The sequence below is a fragment of the Aquarana catesbeiana genome, linkage group LG02, assembly GCF_042186555.1.
Source record: "Aquarana catesbeiana isolate 2022-GZ linkage group LG02, ASM4218655v1, whole genome shotgun sequence".
Taxonomy (NCBI): domain Eukaryota; kingdom Metazoa; phylum Chordata; class Amphibia; order Anura; family Ranidae; genus Aquarana; species Aquarana catesbeiana.
The window spans coordinates 14,348,327-14,360,523 of record NC_133325.1 but is presented as its reverse complement, the minus strand read 5'-3'; the positions used below and the strand labels follow the sequence as shown (position 1 = coordinate 14,360,523).

The 12,197-nt window shown below is 40.7% G+C and overlaps 1 protein-coding gene across 1 annotated transcript in view; it reads right to left on the bottom strand.

Annotated features, from left to right (window-relative positions):
• Positions 1-7,834, bottom strand: part of LOC141126655 (uncharacterized) — a 149,592-nt gene extending 141,758 nt beyond the window's left edge. Inside the window, exon 1 of the mRNA XM_073612599.1 lies at positions 7,717-7,834. The gene's annotated coding sequence lies outside the window, so the exon portion shown is untranslated. The remainder of the gene's footprint in view (positions 1-7,716) is intronic.
• Positions 7,835-12,197: the final 4,363 nt, after the last annotated feature.

Below are 12,197 nucleotides of genomic sequence, written 5' to 3'. Positions count from 1 at the left end.
GAGTCACACACGCCTGGTGAAATCTCTCTCAGGATACCTCGGGAACACCTCCTCCTCACAGTGCACCTAGACAGCTCAGACCTCCTCCAGGGTCTCATTCAGTCATGTGTAGCCATATAAAACAAAAGGCAAACCATAGTGCTCTCTGCTAATAACATTTGATAAAAAAAAACAAGCAAAGAAAAACTAAACTCAGGGATTAAACACTCACATGCAAAATGTGAAAAACATGCATATCATCAATATTGATGAAAACTGAGAAAAACGTCCTGAATGGCGGCACCTTGCACCTGTACACGTTACGCTCTCTAATTAACTTCTTCAGCAGGTCACCACAACCCTTTTGTATCCTGAAGGCGCTGTGGCCCAAAGCCCATATCCAGATGCAGTGAGCCGGCTAAATGAAAGGCATTTCCCAGATGTCCTCCCTGGTACCCCAACACAAAAAAGTCACCCCAAAAAAGCTGTTATGTCTGTAGTATACACGGACAGAGAAGCGACACCTTATTTGTTTTAGGCATGTGCAGGGCTGAAAAGTTTGTTGGGATAGATTTGTTAGGTTACTAATTTTGTTTCATTTTCGAATTTGTTTAGTTTAGTCTCATTTATTAATTTTCTAAACGTATTCCAAAGGACGATACAAATTCGGATCGGTGGAAAGATGATCGACCGAGTCGAATTCTGTGGTACTAAAAAGTATGTTTTTTTTTCTATAAAAATAACAAAACAGTGGATTTGCACAGAGCAGCCCAGATCCTCCTCTTGGTTTGAATTTGGTGTGGGGTTCCCCTTAATATCTATACCAGACCTGAAGGGCCTGCTACGCATTGAAGGGGTACCCCACAACGCTTTTTTTTTTCATTCCTTTTTCATTGCCGGCAATTCTTTTTTTTTTTTTAATTTATATTTAACTGTCGGTGGGGAAACCCGATGACAGCTGATAAGTCATTGGTTGTTAAGGACACAGCAGCCGGCTTCCTGGCCTGCGCCTTAAAGCGATTATAAAGGTTCTTTTTTTTTTTTTAAACAAGTATGTCTATATTTACCTGCTCTATGCAAGGGTTTTGCACAGAGCGGCCCCGATCCTCCTTTTCTGGGGTGCCCTGTCGGCACTCCTTGCCCCTCCTCTTTATCAAGTGCCCCCACGGGGAGCTGCTCTTTGTTTATAGTGCAAAAAAATAAAAACCGCAGAGGTGATCAAATTTGTGTGAAAAAAATGAAGTCCATTTTGTTTGGGTACAGAGTCGCACAATTGTCAGGTAAAGCGACGCAGTGCCGTATCACAAAAAATAGCCTGGTCATTAAGGGGGCAAACCCTTCCGGGGCCGAAGTGGTTAAAAAAATTAAAAAAATTAAAAAAGGGCAGAGAAGGAAAAACATGTATGCTCAGCATTAGGAGAGTGGGGTGGTCAGCGGGCAGTAGCTTCTATGCTCCGGCATATACCTTTTTCACTTTTTTCTGGCAGAGATTTCTTCATCCACATCGACCGGTGTGAATAGAGGAACCAAAGGAACCTAACAAACACAATACATGTATGCCCAGCGTTAGCAGTGTGGCAGAAACTCCTAATGCAGGCCATACACATAATGTTTAAGGCCTTAAAATGCCAAGACAGTTCAAACACCCCCCCAAATTACCCCTTTTTGGAAAGTAGGCACCCCAAGGTATTTGCGGACAGGCACGTTGAGTCCATGGAAGGCTATCTATTTTTTGGAAAATGCCCAATTAAAAAAAAAAAAAATTTTAATGAGATATTTCTCACACACTGAGGAGAGGAGTGTAGAGGGTATGACAGTGGGCAGTATGTACAGGAGAGGAGTCTGGAGTGTATGAGGGTATGACAGTGAGCAGTATGTACAGGAGAGGAGTGTAGAGGGTATGACAGTGGGCAGTATATGCAGGAGAGGAGTGTAGAGGGTATGACAGTGGGCAGTATGTACAGGAGAGGAGGGTAGAGGGTATGACAGTGGGCAGTATGTACAGGAGAGGAGTGTAGAGGGTATGACAGTGGGCAGTATATACAGAAGAGGAGTGTAGAGGGTATGACAGTGGGCAGTATGTAAAGGAGAGGAGTGTAGAGGGTATGACAGTGGGCAGTATGTACAGGAGAGGAGTGTAGAGGGTATGACAGTGGACAGTATGTACAGGAGCAGTATGCACAGGAGAGGAGTGTGGAGTGTATGAGGGTATGACAGCGGGCAGTATATACAGGAGAGGAGTGTAGAGGGTATGACAGTGGGCAGTATGTAAAGGAGAGGAGCGTGGAGGGTATGACAGTGGGCAGTATGTACAGGAGAGGCGTGTAGATGGTATGACAGTGGGCAGTATGTACAGGAGAGGAGTGTAGAGGGTATGACAGTGGGCAGTATGTACAGGAGAGGCGTGTAGAGGGTATGACAGTGGGCAGTATGTACAGGAGCAGTATGCACAGGAGAGGAGTGTGGAGGGTATGACAGTGAGCAGTATGTATAGGAGAGGATTGTGGAGAGTATGAGGGTATGACAGTGGGCAGTATGTACAGGCGAGGAGTGTGGGGGGGTATGACAGTGGGCAGTATGCACAGGAGAGGAGTGTGGGGGGTATGAAGTGGGCAGTATATACAGGAGAGGAATGTGGAGGGTATGACAGTGAGCAGTATGTACAGGAGAGGAGTGTGGAGGGGATGACAGTGGGCAGTATATACAGGAGAGGAGTGTAGAGGGTATGACAGTGGGCAGTATATACAGGAGAGGAGGTTAGAGGGTATGACAGTGGGCAGTATATACAGGAGAGGAGTGTAGAGGGTATGACAGTGGGCAGTATGTACAGGAGAGGAGTGTAGAGGGTATGACAGTGGGCAGTATATACAGGAGAGGAGTGTAGAGGGTATGACAGTGGGCAGTATGTACAGGAGAGGCGTGTAGATGGTATGACAGTGGGCAGTATGTACAGGGGAGGAGTGTAGAGGGTATGACAGTGGGCAGTATGTACAGGAGAGGAGTGTAGAGGGTATGACAGTGGACAGTATGTACAGGAGCAGTATGCACAGGAGAGGAGTGTGGAGTGTATGAGGGTATGACAGTGGGCAGTATATACAGGAGAGGAGTGTGGGGGGTATGAAGTGGGCAGTATATACAGGAGAGGAATGTGGAGGGTATGACAGTGAGCAGTATGTACAGGAGAGGAGTGTATGAGGGTATGACAGTGGGCAGTATATACAGGAGAGGAGTGTAGAGGGTATGACAGTGGGCAGTATATACAGGAGAGGAGTGTAGAGGGTATGACAGTGGGCAGTATGTACAGAAGCAGTATGCACAGGAGAGGAGTGTGAAGGGTATGACAGTGAGCAGTATGTATAGGAGAGGATTGTGGAGAGTATGAGGGTATGACAGTGGGCAGTATGTACAGGCGAGGAGTGTGGGGGGGTATGACAGTGGGCAGTATGCACAGGAGAGGAGTGTGGGGGGTATGAAGTGGGCAGTATATACAGGAGAGGAATGTGGAGGGTATGACAGTGAGCAGTATGTACAGGAGAGGAGTGTAGAGGGTATGACAGTGGGCAGTATATACAGGAGAGGAGTGTGGAGTGTATGACAGTGGGCAGTATATACAGGAGAGGAGTGTAGAGGGTATGACAGTGGGCAGTATATACAGGAGAAGAGTGTAGAGGGTATGACAGTGGGCAGTATGTACAGGAGAGGACTGTAGAGGGTATGACAGTGGGCAGTATATACAGGAGAGGAGTGTAGAGGGTATGACAATGGGCAGTATGTACAGGAGAGGAGTGTAGAGGGTATGACAGTGGGCAGTATGTACAGGAAAGGAGTATAGAGGGTATGACAGTGGGCAGTATGTACAGGAGCAGTATGCACAGGAGAGGAGTGTGGAGTGTATGAGGGTATGACAGCGGGCAGTATATACAGGAGAGGAGTGTAGAGGGTATGACAGTGGGCAGTATGTAAAGGAGAGGAGCGTGGAGGGTATGACAGTGGGCAGTATGTACAGGAGAGGCGTGTAGATGGTATGACAGTGGGCAGTATGTACAGGAAAGGAGTGTAGAGGGTATGACAGTGGGCAGTATGTACAGGAGCAGTATGCACAGGAGAGGAGTGTGGAGGGTATAACAGTGAGCAGTATGTATAGGAGAGGATTGTGGAGAGTATGAGGGTATGACAGTGGGCAGTATGTACAGGCGAGGAGTGTGGGGGGGTATGACAGTGGGCAGTATGCACAGGAGAGGAGTGTGGGGGGTATGAAGTGGGCAGTATATACAGGAGAGGAATGTGGAGGGTATGATAGTGAGCAGTATGTACAGGAGAGGAGTGTGGAGGGGATGACAGTGGGCAGTATATACAGGAGAGGAGTGTAGAGGGTATGACAGTGGGCAGTATATACAGGAGAGGAGTGTAGAGGGTATGACAGTTGGCAGTATATACAGGAGAGGAGTGTAGAGGATATGACAGTGGGCAGTATATACAGGAGAGGAGTGTAGAGGATATGACAGTGGGCAGTATATACAGGAGAGGAGTGTAGAGGGTATGACAATGGGCAGTATGTACAGGAGAGGAGTGTAGAGGGTATGACAGTGGGCAGTATATACAGGAGAGGAATGTAGAGGGTATGACAATGGGCAGTATGTACAGGAAAGGAGTATAGAGGGTATGACAGTGGGCAGTATGTACAGGAGCAGTATGTACAGGAGAGGAGTGTGGAGTGTATGACAGTGGGCAGTATATACAGGAGAGGAGTGTAGAGGGTATGACAGTGGGCAGTATGTACAGGAGAGGAGTGTAGAGGGTATGACAGTGGGCAGTATGTACAGGAGAGGAGTGTAGAGGGTATGACAGTGGGCAGTATGTACAGGAGAGGAGTGTAGAGGGTATGACAGTGGGCAGATCACCGCCATTACTAGTAAAAAAAAATATATTAATAATAATTATTATTATTATTATTGTCATAAATCTTTCCCCTATTTTGTAGACGTTATAACTTTTGCGCAAACCAATCAAAATACGCTTTTTGCGATTTTTATTACCAAAAAAATGTAGAATAATACATATCGGTCTAAACTGAGGGAAAAAAAAAATTGCTTTTTTAAAAAAAGAAAAAATTGGGGATATTTATTATAGCAAAAAAAGTACAAAATATTGTGTTTTTTTTCAAAATTGATGCTCTTTTTTGTTTACAGCACAAAAAATAAAAACCGCAGAGGTGATCAAAGACCACCAAAAGAAAGCTCTATTTGTGGGGGGAAAAAAAAGGACATATATTTTGTTTGGGTACTGTTGGGTTCGGTTCTTCTGGACTCTCTTAGCCTAGGCTCGGACACTGGGTGTGTGGATTTCAACCCCTTCACCGGTGAGGTAAACAAGACACATACACAGGTTGTACGTGAATAACGAATACAATTTAATGCTTGCTTTGGAGCAGAATATATACAGTAACTGTCATGTACTCCACTCGTAGGTGGACCAATCAAAATACAAGTTAAAGTTATACATCATAGCATGACTTCCCTTTGTGTGTTACTACATAGCATTTTTTAGCACACTTCCTTGGGGCTCATCCTGTACAGACTAAGCTCGCAGAAGCGTGTAACCACATTCTAAAAATTCAAATGTCAAGGCCTGTGGCTGAAACAAATGTATGTAGAAAAGAGAACTTATCTTAAACTAACATCTAAATTTATATTTTTGCTTCCGTAACTAAAAAGCAGAACTTAAAGTCGCTGGAACATCACAAAAGTTATAAGTTCAATTAAAGTGCAGGTTTTTTTTATATATCTACTTATATATCAAATAAAGCAATTTACCCTTATAGGTACAATGTCGCACGACTGCGCAATTGTCAGTTAAATTATCGCAGTGCTGTATTGCAAAAAATGGCCTGGTCATTAAGGGGGCAAATCCTTCCGGGGCTGAAGTGGTTAAAAAAGGCAAAAAAAAAAAAAAAAAAAAAATTTATATATATATATATATATATATATATATATATATATATATACGGTGTTCAAACCTCACATGTGAGGTATCGCCACGAACGTTAGAGCGAGAGCAATAATTCTAGCCCTAAACCTCCTCTAACTCTACCCTGGTAACCTGTAGAAATGTTTAAAGTGTCACCTATGGAGGTTTTTAAGTACCGCAGTTTGTCGCCAGTAATTTTAAAGCGTGACATGTTTGGTATCTATTTATTCGGCGTAACATCATCTTTCACATTCTACAAATAAATTGGGGTAACTATTGTGTTGTTTTTTTTTAATTCATTCAAGTGTATTTTTTCCACAAAAAAAGACCGCTGCGCAAATACAGTGCGACATAAAATATTGGAACGACCGCCATTTTATTCTCTAGGGTCTCTGCTTAAAAAAAAAAAAAAAAAAAAAAATTATATAAATGTTTGAGGGTTCTAAGTGATTTTCTAGCAAAAAATACAGATTTTAACACGTAAGCAGCGATTGTAAAAGAAAAAAGCCAGGATCAGCAAGTGGTCATCGAGTTGACAGACAGCGACAAAGTGTGGAAAAACTAAATATTATTATTATTATTATTATTATACAGTGTTTATATAGCGCCAACAGTTTGCACAGCGCTTTACAACATGAAGTCAGACAGTACAAAAACAATACCCACACATTATATACACTATATTACCAAAAGTATTGGGACACCTGCCTTTACACACACATAAACTTTAATGACATCTCAGTCTTAGTCCGTAGGGTTCAATATTGAGTTGGTCCACCCTTTGCAGCTATAACAGCTTCAACTCTTCTAGGAAGGCCGTCCACAAGGTTTAGGAGTGTGTCTATGGGAAGGTTTGACCATCACCGATAAAGCAAGGTCCATAAAGTCATAGATGAGCCAGTTTGGGGTGGAGGAACTTGACTGTGTCTATGGGAATGTTTGACCATTCTTCCAGAAGCACATTTGTGAGGTCAGGCACTGATGTTGGACGAGAAGGCCTGGCTCGCAGTCTCCTCTCTAATTCATCCTAAAGGTGTTCTATCAGGTTGAGGTCAGGACTCTGTGCAGGCCAGTCAAGTTCCTCCACCCTAAACTCGCTCATCCATGTCTTTATGGACCTTGCTTTGTGCACTGGTCCAAATCATTTGGTGGAGGGGGGATTATGGTGTGGGGGTTATTCTTCAGGGGTTGGGCTTGGCCTATTAGTTCCAGTGAAGGGAACTCTTAAGGTGTCAGCATACCAAGACATTTTGGACAATTTCATGCTCCCAACTTTGTGGGAACAGTTTGGGGACGTCCCCTTCCTGTTCCAACATGACTGCACACCAGTGCACAAAGCAAGGCCCATAAAGACGGATAGAACACCTTTGGGATGATTAGAGCGGATACTATGAGCCAGGCCTTCTCATCCAACATCAGTGCCTGACCTCACAAATGCCCTTCTGGAAGAATGGTCAAACATTCCCATAGACACACTCCTAAACCTTGTGGACGGCCTTCCCAGAAGAGTTGAAGCTGTTATAGCTGCAAAGGGTGGGCCAACTCAATATTGAACCCTACGGACTAAGACTGGGATACCATTAAAGTTCATGTGTGTGTAAAGGCAGGCGTCCCAATACTTTTGTAGAAAATATATATATATATAATTACACACACAGTATACACCCAGATCATTAGTCTCAATGATGAAAAGCCAGTCACAGGTCACAGATACGCCTAAAGCAGGACCAGGACCCCTGTACCATGAATAGGACATCCACCATGACTTACCCGTGTGGTCGGAGGTAGAAGAACTCTCATACTGTCCCTATGGTGGCCGTGTCTTCAGGACGGAGACTGAGAACGTGTTCACCATGTGGAACACTTCAAAAATGACCGAGAACAGCAAAAACAGGAGAGGACGTGACATTTCGGACATGCTCAGACCGGTATTTCCTGGATTGGTCTCCTAAGGAGGGTCTTTAAAATAACAGCACTGATAAATACAGAGGGTGCAGTATGGAGAGCCGACACTAGATGGTGCTGGTACAAATATCGGAACAGTAGATAAAACAAAATAAGAAAAAAGAAAGAAAGAAAGAAAAAAAAAAAAAAACAAACAGTAGGAAAACAAAAAAGGCAAAAGAAGAAATGATGAGTGAAAAGATCCCAGTAAGAGGACAAACTGGGAGTGTTGGGGGAACAACAAAAACAGCAAAAACATGGTAAAAAAAAAAATAAAATTATATAACAGAATAAAAAATAAAAGCTGGAGGAAGCCAACAAGCAATGTGTGTCACCAGTGCATTGCAACTGAAGAAGTGAGACTACATAACACACAACTGGGTGTATCAAAGTTGTGTGTTAGGGTCGCACTGATATATCGCCTGACAAAAATGATCAGCCGAAAAAAGGGTTATCGGCATTTTGCCAATAGAAAAAAAGAAAAAAAAACAAGGTCCGGATAATGGCATGCTGCGTTCTATTGACTGCAATACAAAAAATGTGTCCCATTGCCTGGAATGCAAAACTGCGTCCCATTGACTTCAATGTAAAAACGCCACCTATTGACTACAATGCAAAATCAGCCCCTATTGACTGCAATGCAAAATCGCATCCAATTGGCTTAATTGCCAAAATCCCATTCCAATTGACTTCAATGCAAAACCCCCCCTATTGATAGCAAAGCAAAATTACGTCTGATTGACTGCAATATAAAATTGCGTCCCATTGACTTTAATGCAAAATCTCATCCTATTGACTCCATTGCAAAAATGCCCCCTATTGACTGCAATGCAAAATTGCATCCCATATATATACACACACACACAAATGCAGCACTGTGTGATACTGAACCTTACAAAAGCATAGTGCCATAAACAATACAAATCAATATTGCTAAAAAAAAAAATTGTGTAACAAGCAAGCTCACAGTGAAAGAAATGTAATATTATTCCTTAATATCAAGTGTCCAGGGGAGGGGGGGGCATGTGTGTGAAGTTACCCTCTTCTGATCAGGATCATCATCACTAGAGTCACTTTTTGGACAGTAATAAGCCAAATTGCACTTTTCTCTCTGTGGATTGATGAAAATTGGGAAGAAAAAAAACATTTCTCTTTTTTTTTTTTTGGACTTGATATTAAGGAAGAATACTATTTTTTTTCACTGTGAGCTTGCTTGTTACGAAAAAAAAAAAAAAAATTATATATATATTTTTATGTTCATAGTTACATTTTTGAGCAATATTGTTTTTCATGGTGCCATAAACAATGAAAATCAATATTGCTAAATATATATATATAAACACACACACACACACATATATATATACACACACACACACAGTGGAGACGGAAAGTATTCAGACCCCCTTAAATTTTTCACTCTTTGTTATATTACAGCCATTTGCTAAAATCATTTCAGTTAATTTTTTTCCTCATTAATGTACACACAGCCCCCCATATTGTACACACAGCACCCCATATTGTACACACAGCACCCCATATTGACAGAAAAACACAGAATTGTTGACATTTTTGCAGATTTATTAAAAAAGAAAAACTGAAATATCACATGGTCCTAAGTATTCAGACCCTTTGCTCAGTATTTAGTAGAAGCTCCTTTTGATCTAATACAGCCATGAGTCTTTTTGGGAAAGATACAAGTTTTTCACACCTGGATTTGGGGATCCTCTGCCATTCCTCCTTGCAGATCCTCTCCAGTTCTGTCAGGTTGGATGGTAAACGTTGGTGGACGGCCATTTTTAGGTCTCTCCAGAGATGCTCAATTGGGTTTAAGTCAGGGCTCTGGCTGGGCCATTCAAGAACAGTCACGGAGTTGTTGTGAAGCCACTCCTTCGTTATTTTAGCTGTGTGCTTAGGGTTATTGTCTTGTTGGAAGGTAAACCTTTGGCCCAGTCTGAGGTCCTGAGCACTCTGGAGAAGGTTTTCGTCCAGGATATCCCTGTACTTGGCCGCATTCATATTTCCCTCGATTGCAACCAGTTGTCCTGTCCCTGCAGCTGAAAAACACCCCACAGTATGATGCTGCCACCACCATGCTTCACTGTTGGGACTGTATTGGACAGGTGATGAGCAGTGCCTGGTTTTCTCCACACATACCGCTTAGAATTAAGGCCAAAAAGTTCTATCTTGGTCTCATCAGACCAGAGAATCTTATTTCTCACCATCTTGGAGTCCTTCAGGTGTTTTTTAGCAAACTCCATGCGGGCTTTCATGTGTCTTGCACTGAGGAGAGGCTTCCGTCGGGCCACTCTGCCATAAAGCCCCGACTGGTGGAGGGCTGCAGTGATGGTTGACTTTCTACAACTTTCTCCCATCTCCTGACTGCATCTCGGGAGCTCAGCCACAGTGATCTTTGGGTTCTTCTTCACCTCTCTCACCAAGTCTCTTCTCCCCCGATAGCTCAGTTTGGCCAGACGGCCAGCTCTAGGAAGGGCACTGATCGTCCCAAACGTCTTCCATTTAAGGCGGATCTTCACCCGTTTTTTAATCAGCATCTCGGTGGCTTCTAAAAGCAACACCGAGTGCCATATGGAGCTTTTTTTTTTTTTTTTTTTTTCCTACCTTGCGTTATCAGTCTTTCTTTGTTTCTGTCCCTGCGGCTGTGGGCGTGGACTTTGCGGGTATTGACGTCATATCCTTCGTTACCCGCAATGTCTCCTGGGATCTCATTGTCTTTCATCCCAGGAGACATTGCGGATAACCTCCGCAAAATCTCGCGAGACTTTACCAGGACTGACGTCATTACGTCCGCCACGTTTGGAGGGCGTTTCAAATTTTTCCATTTTTAGGTTGGGCATACAGGTAATATTCAGCAGTATTACCTGAGAACACGAGTTGGACGGAGCACACGCGGCATACCTTCCCCTTTGTCACCATATGCTACTGCACAAACAATAAGGTAAGTAATCCTAGTGTCTTTATTTATATATATTTTTTTTTAATCTAAAATTATACTGTTACTTGCAATGCTTTGTATATAGGTATAATGTATTTTAAATTCTGTTTTTAAATATAATATAGCTAGTTTTATAGTAATGGTTATTACAGTAGAATTTTTATATCTATTTTGTTATCCAATTTTTTTTTTTTTTTTTTTTTAAACATAAAATTTTTTGTTGTCTATTTAAATTATTTATTTTTTAATAATTTTTTTTTTATTTTACTAAGGAAAGTATTTACGTAAATTGTAATATATATAAATATTGTAATTGTGTATAAAAAGCGAAAGTTTTTTTTTGATGTAATATCAGCAATATAAAGTTATGGTTTTTTTTTTTTTGTTTGTTTTTTTATTTTATGTAATTACAACATTTTTTTTTGTTTGTTTAATAACGTATACTATTTTTTGGTTAAAATAATTTGTTTGTGTGTGTGTGTATGTATATGTGTATGTGTGTGTGTGTGTGTGTGTGTGTGTGTGTGTGTATATATATATATATATATATATATATATATATATATATATATATATATGTAAATTTATAATCATATTGCATAGTTATTTTATTTTGAACGGAAAAATATATATATTTTTTTTTATAGCCATCAAAAGCTGTATTAAATTTGAAGGTATGGTATAAAAAAAATTTTTTGCCTGTTTCTAATTGTTAATGTCTGTATTGCAAAAATGTTAGGCATATTGTCAATAATAATGTAAACATTTTTCAATGTAAATTTAATTTTAACTGTTTTTAACTTAACAGATACAGAAGAACTTGGATCATATTTCTTGGTCTGCTTCTCTTTTTGGTCTACATTGTTTTCCATTCAGGTAATGTATAAAAATTTTTTGGTAGAGATAGAGATATATATATATATATATATATATATATATATATATATATATATATATATATATATATATATATATATATATATATATATATATATATATATATATATATACACATACATACATACATACATACATACATACATACATACATACATACATATATATATATATATATATATATATATATATATATATACATTTTTTAAAAATGTATATGTGAAATGTATTTGTTTTTATATTTTTAATAATTATTTATTTTTTATCCGTAGATTGAAAAGACAAGTGGAATTGATTATTCAAAACCATGCCAAAAATTATGATCATCTTACCATGTATCAATTGTTTTTTTTAATGTTTTTCAAATCTATGCACTTCACTTTTCTTCCCTCCTTGTAACTTCACATCACCTCCGCCCTCCCTTTGTCATTCCCACCCCCCTTCCCTTCTGTAC